Here is a 465-nt window from a genome sequence, read left to right on the forward strand (position 1 = left end):
GTTTTGGTTGTGGCTTAAAAAAGGCCGTAGAATATCTCATTTTTTTCAACTGCCCTTGTTGACTGTGTTTCGCCCGCAAGCTACCCTTCCCCCCAATCCTACCCCCTCGGGCCCCAAGAAAAAAGCTGAAATGACGCCCCTGGTAACCTTTAATCTTTACCGCTGTCTCGCTTCTAATCACTTTCCGCGACTAGAATCTGCACGGAAATACAAGCTTCTCACGCAACAGGCAGGCGCCACGCCGTCGTCTGATCGTTACCTTGCAAAGTTGCCTCTGAAATGCAGTTGCACAGAAACAGTCTACGTAGAACGTAGGATAGGTGCGTCGGCTTCGTCTAATAAGGGCTGTGCATTGGTGTATTTGTGAATTGCATTATTACCGATTAGGGTTATGGGTTCTTTTCTCTTACATGGGATGAAGCGGAGTGTGTTTACGGAATGCAGTTATATACTACATAGCCCTTT

The sequence above is a fragment of the Penaeus monodon genome, chromosome 29 (genome assembly GCF_015228065.2).
Source record: "Penaeus monodon isolate SGIC_2016 chromosome 29, NSTDA_Pmon_1, whole genome shotgun sequence".
Taxonomy (NCBI): Eukaryota; Metazoa; Arthropoda; class Malacostraca; order Decapoda; family Penaeidae; genus Penaeus; species Penaeus monodon.